Consider the following 11,665-nt stretch of genomic DNA (forward strand, 5'->3'; position numbering starts at 1 on the left):
AAATATTCCACCTGCAGGTAATTTTTCAGGGAATACCCTGAGTTATGAAAAGTTTGAGTTAAAAAAAAGAAAAAAGAAAAAAAGAAAATCAGCCTATTATAATTTTTTTTTTTTTTTTTTTTTTGTAGAAACAGAGTCTCACTTTATGGCCCTCAGTAGAGTGCCGTGGCCTCACACAGCTCACAGCAATCTCCAACTCCTGGGCTTAAGTGATTCTCTTGCCTCAGCCTCCCGAGTAGCTGGGACTACAGGCGCCCGCCACAACGCCCGGCTATTTTTTGGTTGCAGTTTGGCCGGGGCCGGGTCCGAACCTGCCACCCTCGGTATATGGGGCCGGCGCCCTACCGACTGAGCCACAGGCGCCGCCCATAATTTTTTTTTTTTTTTATGAATGAACTACTATAAATCCAGAAGCAACGGTTCAGACACGGTGCTTCTGAAGTGTTTCATCCCTCCCCACCAGGCGCAAGCTGCATCAAGGAGAGGGTGGACTCCCCTACCTCTGCTGAGGCATCAGGAGACAGATGGAGCCATTACTGTTTAGCACCAGCAGCAGTTGGAACAGGCATCCCAAGGGGGTTGGCAGAAGCAATCACTGGTGAGCCTGCCAGAGGTCCAAGAGGTGAAGGAGGTGGCACTGAAGAAATCCCTGACATCATGTTGGTGCTGCTGATAGGCGTACTACCCCCTGGCATGCTAGATGAACCCATTCCAGCCTGGTCCTTCACAACAGTGTAGAAATAAGGATGCTCCATGGCCTCTCTTGTGGTAAGCGGTGACTGGTGGTCATATCGCAGCAGCTTGTCTAGGAAATCCAAGGCTTCAGGGCTCACAAGATACTGGTTTTCACTGTGGACGACGTGTTCCCATCACTTATGAGAATATTTGCCTAAGATATCATTGAAACGTGGATCTAATTCAATGTTGTATTTGTCAATATAGTCATATAAATCTTCTGTCCCCAGAACCTTGGCTATCCTCACCAACTGATTATAATTGTCATGTCCATGGAAAAATGGCTCCTTCCGAAAGATCATACTTGCCAGCATACGACCCAAGCTCCACATATCCAAACTGTAATCATACATCTGATAGTCTACAAGTATCTCAGGACCTTTAAAATATCAGGAAGTGACTCGGACATTATATTCTTGGCCAGGATGATAGAACTCAGTGAAACCCCAGTTTATTAGCTGTAGCTTTCTGTGTTCATGATCTATCATGACATTATGGGGCTTCACATCTCTGTGCACTATTCCCATGCTGTGGCAATAATCCAGGGCCTTCAAAATCTTATACATGTAAAATCGAATATCATAGTCTGTTAACGTCTGGTACAACTGCTTAAGTCTGTGTTGTTTACGTGTTCAAAAACCAAGGCAGGGGTTCATGATGCGGGGTCTTTTACAATGTCTGCCAATGTGATGATATTGGGACCACCTCTCAAATTCTCCAAAATCTTTACTTCAAGCTTAATTTTCTTCTTTTTTACTGGCTTGAGAATTTTAAACTTTTCCATTATTTGTGATGTTGATGGCTTCAAATACTTCACTGTATTTACCCCAGACTAATTTTCGAACTAGCTGGTAGTTATCTTGATTTCCCCATTCCACCACATGTGACTCATAATCCCAGTATTCTCAGCGTCTGTGCCTATTAACATCTGTGTAAACTTGGGCCCTGCTTGGCAGGGGTCCTGATGTGTCAGACAGGTTGGTGGACAAAGCTTGACTTGATGTTTAGAGATCTGGCAAGTCACCATGTTCAGAGGCAGCTGGGGGTAAGATCTTGTTTCAGACTTGTTTTCTTCAAACTGTGGTGATAACCGCAGCAGTAGCGGCCACTCTCCCCTCTCCTCACACAGACAATATGGCCTGGTGGCGGAGGAGACACACACCTTGGCCACCAGCCTCAGGGACCAGAGCTGGAGATATTTATTTTTAAGTGTGCATTCCTTTAGTCATTTTTCATGGTTTTTTAGATTTTTAAATTGAATCCTAATTTGTTTAATCACTCCCCATAAGCATTTTAATTTTTAAGGATGAATTGTAAATTTGAGGTAATTGATTATTTGGTAGACATAGGGACATGAAATAGAGGGGAGAGAAAGGCAAAGATCCTATATCTACCTGTGAAAATCCTAGGTCATCACCTGTTGTGCAAAATTAAGACCCCTGATAAAATACTTGTCTGGCAGGCAGGAGAAGTTGAATAGCCTATGTGGGAATTTTCCATTAGGGATAGGGAGAAGGTGAGTCTGTGCATCCCCTTATCTTACTATTCTCTCTCCTTCCAAAGCATCTTGGCCCCCACACTGGGGTGATACCAAAGCTTCCAACAGGGACACCTCCAAGGCTGGAGGAGGCTTACTGTTCCTTAGAAATTCTAACATTATTTGCTTTTGTATTTACCTTTGATCATTGTGTCAAAACAAAGATGGGTCATTACTGAGAAAACTTAGTCTTCCAGGCTCCCAGTAGATACCTCTTACTCTATACACTTTATTGCTAAATACACAGATACCATATGATTAGTTATAATTTAAAATACTTTCATTAAGAGATTCCGTGAAATTCCTTTTTGAACCCTGTCCCAATCCCACTTTGCTCAGCAGACATTTCCTCTATTATAAGTTTAGTATGTATTCTTCCTTATAAATCCAAGTCAAACTTACAACTTAGTAAAGAATAAAGTAGTATTGTTGAAAATTCTCACACATTACAGGTGAACCTATTATAGTCTTTAATCACTGCCACTGAGCTTAGGTTATTCACCCTGTACCTGTGAAAATATATAGGATTTCATTATCTATAAGTATTAGTTCAATAATACTGTGCATATTGTATTTTTTTTACACACAATTGTATGTATTGGAGATCTTCTCATGTCAGTATAGGAGCTGTATTATAGATGGATGTATCTTCTTTTTTATTTATACAGATATACCCCAGTTTCTTTTGCTACTCTTTATGGATGAATGCTTGCACATTATGAAATTTTTCATTGTTTCAAATGCACTACAGCAAACCTTTTTGCAAATATCTTCCCAGGAATATCAGATTGTTTCTCTAAGGTAGATTAAAAAGTGTAATTGTGGAGGCGGAGCATGATGGTGGACTGGAAGGACATGTAGCCAACCTCTCCCAAGTCATTAGGTGAGAGGAAGGGGGGTCTGGACCTTTTCCCCATGTGGATTATTGCTGTAGACAGACAGCTGGAGATGCATAGCGAATTGGTGGATTGCTGTATTTGAGGTGTAATTTAAAACCACAGACTCTATTGTAGAGATTCTCCCTGGTTGGTCATGCTGGCCGGCAGGCCCCCCTCACAAAGGACAGCAGCGTGCAATTCCTGGCAAAACCCATTTGATGAAAATTTATTCCTGAGCCAAGTTTAGCGACCGGAAAGGGGCCCCGCTCAGAGCCACAAGGGACTAAGCAACTGGATGGAAAATTGAAGGGAAGAGATTCTGCCCGGGAAATCCGAAACAGTGGGCACCTTCCCCCAGAACAACAGGAGTGATTAAATAGACCGGACCATTCTGGGTGGGGAATACTGGTGTGGGAGTTCAGGCTGTGCGGCAAACTGGCGGGTAGCTGGACTCAAACCTCCAGACTCAAAAGTGAGACCCTGAGCCACATAAGGATCCTGAGCAGAAGGTTTCTGTGTGCTGCAGCCGCTCTGGGGGCAGCAGCCAGCCCCTCCCCCACAGCAAATTGCAGTTGCCAGTTTGCAGGAGAACGTGGGAGCAGAGTGGAAAGATTTGTGAAGGGTGGACTCCTGCACCGAGTTGGGAGGTTGGATAGAAGTGCTGTCTCGAACAGAGAGGCTGAGGTTGCACAATTAGGTAAAAACTTTTACAGAAACTCCAAAATGGCGATTGGCCAGGTAGGGTGGTTACCATGGTAACAGTAAATCAGGTAAACTGGTAAATTCACAGGTAAACTGTGAATCAGGTATAAACCTGGGAACCACTCACAGTGCCACCCGGTCTCCAGAAAGTATATTGCATTATAAATATATTCCTATGAAAGTTGATCCCTACGTCACACATATAGATGTATATTTCTACATATATACAAGAATAATATTTTTGTGGTTGGTGCCTCTTTTTTTCTTCTTCTTTTCTCTCATCATTTTATTGGAGGAACTATCATTAATTTTTATTATTTTTATATATACTTTTTTGTTTTTATTTTTTGTATTTTTAATTTTTTCTTTCTTCTTTTTTAAGTTTTTATGAACACCACTTTTTTTCTCTCTCTTTCCCTTCTCTCTTCCTCTTCTTCCCTTCTTATGGATTCTGAGAGTACTAACATCAGATTTCTAGAGGGTTTTTTGTCTGTTCATTTTCTTTGTATTTTTTTACCTTTTTTCTTTTTCTTAATTATTCTATGATTATCATAATTTTTATTGTAGTTGGTTTTTTTTATTATTGTTGTCTGTATGTCTATGTGTTTCTGATTGATTATGCATCTGTGGGCTTGTATGTCTGGTAGCCTTTTTATCTGTTTATTTGCTCGTTTGGTCTCAACAAGTTTGGTGTTTCAACCTGCAATTCTGAGCTCCCAGCACTCCCCTCCACACTCACTCTGAGGTCTGGAGACCTGTCCCCCAGGAGTCCAGATTCTTGGGTGATTTCTTGAGGGGTGTGGACAGGGCCTGGACTGCAGCTGGTCAGGGTGGATTCTGTGGCACGGGAGTGAGGAGACAACAGTCGGCTGAGAGGGAACCACATTGGAGCAGCTGTGCCCTGAAGTGCAGAGCAGCAGCCGATCTTGGCAACTATAAGGCCCACCTCCAGATATTCCAAAGCCACAACCCCTGTCTTCCTGGGCAACCAGAGGAGGCCAGGCATCTTCTCAGATGGCAACCACTGTGGAACAGATCTGGTACTGAAACACAGGCCCCATTAGTAAAGGGTTTGCCTGTGGCGGTACCAACCTGGGTGGAGCACAGGGACTAGAAAATGCATGTGCAGACCCGGGAAATTCCCAGGGTGGGGCTGACCCAGAGGACTGCTTTACTGAGCCTAAGACACACCCAGCCCTCAGGGGATCATCAGCCCATAGACAAAGGAAGGCAGGAGGCTAAAGCTGACTGTGCTATGAATACAAACCTGCAGGAGTAAAGACAGGACCTAGGTACAGGTTCTGGGAACTCAAAATAGTTTCTCTTATGCAGAGGAATTTAGCAGGGACAGAAACAAACTCCCACAAAGTTGTTTTGTTCTGTCAGTAACATCAATCAGGGGTGGGGCTGGAACTGAGTGAACACCCCACACCCTCCATCAGGTGACTGAGGTTGTCAGGCCTCACCACCCACTGCTGGATAAAGGCAGAGAGCAGTGGCCTGGCTGAGCAGATACAGATTTCCTTCTGATTCAGGCAGGTACAAACCCCTGGAGTATCTGCTCACTGGAGGCAACTGAATCACAGACCTACAGGGGCTATCAGTGACTACGTGTGACAGAGGGTCAAGGTGGGGAAGGAGGAATCAATCTTCCCAGACTACTCTATCTGCTGGGTGGGTTCTCCTGACTTCCAGGAGCACCGGAGCAAGTCATATTTCAGTTGTCAACAGAACCCTGTGATCCAGTTCCCAGAGACCTTTGAAACTCTCACACCTGAGACAGGTGCTGACCGAGACAATTGATTTGGACTTTTTGAACTGAGCCAATCACCTGAGGACTATTCAAGTGCTGCCCTGGGTGTATGGTTGTAGGAAGGTTTGATTTTCCTTTAACAATTGTTGCCTGTGGGGGGGGGCGGGGTGACTTAAGTGCTGGTATTTCTTTATAGCTGAGACTTCAACCCAGAGTAACTGTTTCACTACGGTCAAACAGAGACCAGCTAAAAACAAGACAGAACCACTTAGCCCCACCACACCAAATAGGTCCCCAGTTGCTCAGGCTGTAGCATTGTATGGGTCCTCAACAAAGCTCCAGGGGAAAAGTCAAATGGTGTAAAATAATCATGGGGCAGAATCAACAGAAAAACTCTGGTAGAATGAATAACCAGAATAGATCAACCCCACAAAGGAAAGATATGGCAGATGTAACTGAAGATCCCATTCATAAACAGCTGGCTGAGATGTCAGAAATCGAATTCAGAATTTGGATTGCAAACAAGATTAACAGAATGGAGGAAAATTTGGAATTATAAATTTGAAGAGCAATTTCAAAAGTCAGAATTAGAAATTTGAGGAGAAATTCAAAAGTTGTCTCAAGAATTTAATGAATTTAAAGACAAAACCACCAAAGATTTTGATGCACTAAAGTAAGAATTTGCAGCCTCAAAGATCTGAAAAATACAGTAGAATCCCTCAGTAACAGAGTGGAGCAAGCAGAAGAAAGGATTTCTGACATTGAAGACAAAGCTTTTAAATGCTCCCAAACTCTTAAAGAGGAAGAGAAATGGAGAGCAAAAACAGATCATTCCCTCAGAATGCTTTGGGATAGTTCGAAGAAGGCTAATATCCACCTCGTTGGAATCCCTGAAAGTGATGAAGTGGCCTTCCAAGGCACAGAGACCCTTATCCATGAAATTATGAAAGAGAATTTTCCAGACATGCCGAGAGATTCTGAAATTCGGATAGCAGACAGTTTCAGAACCCCAGCATGACTCAATCCAAACAAGACATCCCCCAGACATATTATAATTAACTTTACTAGTGTGAATGTGAAAGAGAAAATTCTGAAACTAGCCAGAGTAAGAAATCCATTACATACAAAGGGAAGAATATTAGAATGACTGCATATCTCTCTGTTGAAACTTTTCAAGCCAGAAGAAGATGGTCATCGACTTTTAATGTCCTAAAACAAAATAACTTTCAACCCCGGATCCTGTATCCAGCTAAACTGAGTTTCATTTATGATGAAGAAATGAAATACTTTAATGACATTCATATGTTGAAGAAATTTGCCGTAACCAAACCAGCTCCTCAGGATATTCTCAGACCCATCCTCCATAACAACCAGCCCAATCATCTGGCACAAAAATAAACTCACTCAGAAACTTTTGATCAAACTCCAACATCCCCAGTGGTGAAAGGATTAAAAATGTCCACTGGTCTTTCGAAAAACTCAATACCCAAAATTTCAGCAGACTTATCAATATTCTCCATTAATGTGGATGGCTTAAACTGTCCTCTAAAGAGGCATAGGTTAGCTGACTGGATACAAAAACTCAGGCCAGATATTTGCTGCATACAAGAGTCACATCTCACCTTAAAAGGTAAATATAGACTCAGGGTGAAAGGATGGTCATCCATATTTCAGGCAAATGTTAGCCAGAAAAAAGCAGGCATTGCAATTCTATTTGCAGACACAATAGGCTTTAAACCGACAAAAGTAAGGAAGGACAAAAATGGTCACTTCATATTTGTTAAGGGTAATAATACAATGAAGTTTCAATTATGAATGTTTATGCACCCAACCAGAATGCACCTCAATTCATTAGAGAAACTCTAACAGACATGAGCAACTTGATTTCCTCCAGCTCTGTAATAGAGAGTTCAACACTGCTTTGGCTTTCATGTGAAAGCCATAAATTAGTTTCGTAGTAGGGCTGAGTACATTGGATACTTTTTCTTCCATTCTTGGGATACTTTACTAAGAAGAATATGTTCCAGCTCTACCCATGTAAACATGAAAGAGGTAAAGTCTCCATCTTTCTTAAAGGCTGCATAATATTCCATGGTGTACATATACCACAGTTTATTGATCCATTCGTGGATCAATGGGCACTTGGGCTTTTTCCATGACTTAGCAATTATGAATAGGGCTGCAATAAATGTTACAACCTAAGAATAGGGGGAAGGGGGAAAGGGAGGGGAGGGAGGGAGGAGGTGGGCAGAAGGAGGAGGATTGGTGGGATTACACCTGCAGTGCATCTTACAAGGGTATATGTGGAACTTAGTAAATGTAGAATGTAAATGTCTTAGCACAATAACTAAGAAAATGCCAGGAAGGCTATGTTAACCAGTGTGATGAAAATCTTTCAAACAGTCTATGAAACTAGTGTATGGTGCCCCATGATCACATTCATGTACACAGCTATGATTTAATAAAAAAATAAAAATAAAAATAAAAATAAAGAAAAAAAATTTCTCTAGAAATTTCTTAATGTTATCTGGGCAAAATAGTCCCACAGCTAAGAACTGCTACACTGGAGTCTTTAAAATACTCATCATAATTATTAAGCATGCTCTGCCTCTAGGTTTGCATGGTCCTGCTTATTTCTTCATGTGTTCTTTTTTCTTGCTTTTGCTGTGTTTTTTAATTTTTGATTGAATGCTGGACAATTTGTATAGGATAGTAGACAATGAGATAATTATTATTTATGACTGGAAATGAACACACTTTTTTTCTGACTGGGCTGTTTTTTAAAGAGGTTGAGCCTATCTGATCAGGCTGAAACTCAGGCTTCAATTTATTTTATTTTGCCTGTTATCTTGTACTTAGGGTGGTGATTCTTTTTTTCCAGAGGGTTTGTTCCCCTTTTCTACATTCATTGGTAGACTTTCCCTGTGTGGCCATGTCTCAGAGAAAGTCTTCCACATTTTTCTACTCCTGTAGAGTTTCTCATGATGAAATGCATGTGGTCCTTTCAATTCATTAACAATTTAGATGAATCCTTCTTAATCACTTGCATTGCAAGGAGATCACTTTCTTTTGTGCTGTGCCTTAGGTGGGCCACTGCCACTGATGGTTTCTTCTTTTATCTTGTATTTAGGCTTTGAATAGTCTTGGATGACTCTGTCTTCCTTTCCATTTCAGGCTTCTTTTTTGTTTCATGACTTGAGCTCTCTAATAGGTTCAAGAAAATAACGATTTTGTATTTTTTGTAGATTTTCTTATTGCTAAGTTGGGAGCTGCTTATTTTCATGTCTATTTCCAAGGCAGAAGTAGGACCCCTTCCATTTTCTTCCATTATTTTAAATAATTTTGGTTTCTTTTTAATCCCCACATAGCCATGCAAATTCATAGTTTTATATAAGATCATGTTCACAAAATTAGTTTGTACAGAGAAAAAGGCATTTGATCTAAATTTCTAGGAATTTATGAAACTACATCTTTAGTGAATTAATAACTGATTAGTGCATTTGCTTTGCCCATACTTTTGTAGACAACTTGAAAATTTAGAAAGATGATATGGTAAACACTCATATGTACTCTATAGATTGGACTATAGTTGACATAGAGCTACATTAAAGACAATCTCCTTCAATCTATGGACACTCATTTATACCTACAAAACATTTGGTAGCTAGTAGCCAATGTCATAAGCCTTTATCCTTAAATATTTCTTCAGCAAATTCTCAAAATAAGAATGTTCTTTACATAACCACAATACTATTATAGCCTAGAAAATTAATGATTTTATAATAACTTTTAATAACTGAATACATGTTAACATCATCCCAATTAACTCCAAAGTATGTTTTATAGCTGTATATCTGAATTAAAGCCTAAAATTGACACTGAATTTGATTGTTATGTTGTTTTGGTTTCTTAATCTAATGAAGCTTCTAGCTACTTTTCTCATGATAATAACTTTAGAAGAGTCCAGGCCAGTTTCCTTCTTGAATGTCTCATTTTACCCATTTTTTCCTTTTTTTAATTTTTTAAATAAATCATAGCTGTGTACAATAATGCAATCATGAGGTACAATGTGCTATTTTTATATACAGTTTGAAATATTTTCATTGAACTGGTTAACATAGCCTTCATGGCATTTTCTTAATTATTGTGTTCAGACTTTTATATTCTACATTTAGTAAATTTCACCTGTACCTTTCTAAGATGCACTGTAGGTGTGGACCCACTAATTACCCTTCCTCCATCCATCCTCCCCTCTCCCCTCCCCTCCCTTGCCCTTTTCCCCATATTGTTGTGCTGAGATTGGGTTACAGTTTTCGTATGAAAGCTATAAATTAGTTTCATATTAGGGCTGAGTACTTGGGTACCAATTTGTTTCTAATAATGTCATTTAATTTGTTCTTTTGTACCCTGTATTTCAGGTAAAACTGAATGTTAGGTTTGGAAGAGTATGGGCCAGTAAACATTTTCTATAAAGGGTCAGATAGCAAATATTTTTGGCTTTTACAGTGTCTATCACAGCAACCTAACTGTGACATTATATTTTGAAAGCAGCCACAGACAATACATCAGTGAATGGGTATGGTTGGGTTCCAATAACATTTTATTTACCAAAAAAGTGACTGGATTTGATCTGTCCTCTGTAGTTTACCAACCTTTGGTTGAAAGGCTAGTTTAGGTTGAGTAAGGCTGATTTGTCAACAATTCTCTGTTTACCACAAAGGTGATGTGGCGATTTCATGTCTTATCAGGAGATTTATAGTGTCAGGTTTCCCACTATTGATAATGATCAAAATGATGACTAAGTTCAGATGGTGACTGTCAGATCTCCACATTGTAAATGTATACCTTGGTCCTTAGAATTAATCTGTAATTTGTGAAGTGATTCTTTGGACCTACATGAATACCCTGTTTTCCCAACACCCAATGTTTTTAGTGGGCATTTACTGGTTTATTGAAAAACCATGATTTTCTAATTCTCTCACATGTTCTACATTTATTGAGAAATATTTTATATTTAATTGTAAACTCATGGACATTGTTTATACAACACATCATAATAGTTTAGAGAAATTTTATTTGCTGTATAAATTGATACAGATTTTGTTAGTGGGGCCCCACAGAACTTTGGGGGAGCCAAAGTTTGAATGGGAGCCCACAGAACATTTACTTTGGGTGGAACCAGTCTGGATTTAGATCTTACATGTATCTCATGCTGAGGATGAAATAACATGTTATCTCTAAACATATCTTACAAAATGTACAGTAGAAATGTGTGCCTACTTCCATATCCCACTTACAAAATGTAAGAATGTAGAGCTCCTGTTTACCTGTGAGCTCTTTGATGGCAGAATTGTATCTGCCTTGACCTGTGATGCACAGTGAGTAATAAAGTATGCTTTTGAATGTATAAATTAGAAAGTCTTTAGAAATGGGGAGTGAAGAAAATGAGTCATGCAGGTTGAGAGTTCAGCTACCTTGGTTTCCCTGTAATAAGCTTTTTCTGGGATGGGGGCTTTCTACTAAAACCAGGAAAGTGCTTGGAAACTCGGATCAGTAGTTTGCTTTCCATGAAAGTCTTGGACTGGACATTCATTTTTCTCTTTTGTGCTATCTTGAAAGGCTGTTGAGAATGACTTTTATGGTTATATATTTTCAACTTGAGGAAGAATCTTAGAAAAGGAGATTGAATAAGAGGACTTAATCCAAAGTATGTGTGGAATTGGGTGGTAACTCCTTGCCTGTGCTGGAAGTTAGCTGAACATGGTTCATAGCCTAGAACACTTCAAATCCCCAGCAAGTGTCACAAACATGTCTTGGGTATTTTCTTCCACAATGGTGCCATGGAGAGTTGTATGTCACAAACATCAAAAAGCATTTTTAAAAATGCTCTTGGCCCAAAGGATGACGGTTCCATGTTTTCCTCATTTTCCAGCACAGAGGATCATCTGGTTTATCGGTTTATATAATTCTCCTGAGAAAGAAATTGTAAAAATGATACTGTATACAATAGTGCAAGATTTATACATTGAAAATTATTAAATCTTGTTGAAAGACTATGTA

The 11,665-nt window shown here is 39.8% G+C and overlaps 1 pseudogene; it reads right to left on the minus strand.

The window, feature by feature from the left end:
* Window positions 1-533: 533 nt before the first annotated feature.
* LOC128582191 (casein kinase II subunit alpha-like) lies at window positions 534-1,373 on the minus strand (annotated as a pseudogene).
* Between the last annotated feature and the right edge of the window lie 10,292 nt (window positions 1,374-11,665).

Source organism: Nycticebus coucang, chromosome 3 (assembly GCF_027406575.1).
Source record: "Nycticebus coucang isolate mNycCou1 chromosome 3, mNycCou1.pri, whole genome shotgun sequence".
Lineage (NCBI taxonomy): Eukaryota > Metazoa > Chordata > Mammalia > Primates > Lorisidae > Nycticebus > Nycticebus coucang.